This window comes from Mandrillus leucophaeus, unplaced genomic scaffold (assembly GCF_000951045.1).
Source record: "Mandrillus leucophaeus isolate KB7577 unplaced genomic scaffold, Mleu.le_1.0 Scaffold1031, whole genome shotgun sequence".
NCBI lineage: Eukaryota > Metazoa > Chordata > Mammalia > Primates > Cercopithecidae > Mandrillus > Mandrillus leucophaeus.
In genome coordinates, this window is record NW_012098444.1 from 152,077 (window position 1) to 152,549 (window position 473).

Genomic DNA, 473 nt, shown 5'->3' on the forward strand with positions numbered 1-473 from the left:
GCCCAGCCATCCACTGGCACTTTTGTGTCTATGAAGCCCTCCCAGCTGGGGAGCAAGTGTTCCAGGCATCCTACCCTGACCTGCTGCCACCCAGGTGGGTGACCTTGCTGCCCAGAGGGCACCCACACCCACCCCTCACAAGGCTGCACATACTGCCCAGGGCCTGCGGCTGACTTGCTGGGTTTCCTCACAGGCTGTGAGCTGCCACCTCTATGTCCTGAATTCTCAGGTGTCAGGGTCCCGAGAGGCTGTCTCTTATACACATCTAGATGTGTATAAGAGACAGGCCATGTGAATGGGAAGTGATTGTGGGATTGCTGCCAAGTGCAGGTCATGGGTCTGGGCAGCAGGCACTTGCTGGGCTGGGTCCCTCTGGCCTGTCTAGCCTCCTGTCCAGAGACAGCAGGGGCTGGTGAAGGCAAATCCTGTAGCTCGGCACCAGGTATTTCCTGGCACAAGGCCCTTGGCACAGA

At 58.8% G+C, this 473-nt stretch overlaps 1 protein-coding gene across 1 annotated transcript in view; it reads left to right on the forward strand.

Moving 5' to 3' along the window:
- The window catches only part of SH3BP5L (SH3-binding domain protein 5-like), a 15,516-nt gene that overhangs the window by 7,995 nt on the left and 7,048 nt on the right, over window positions 1–473 (forward strand). The gene's annotated exons all lie outside the window — the stretch shown is intronic.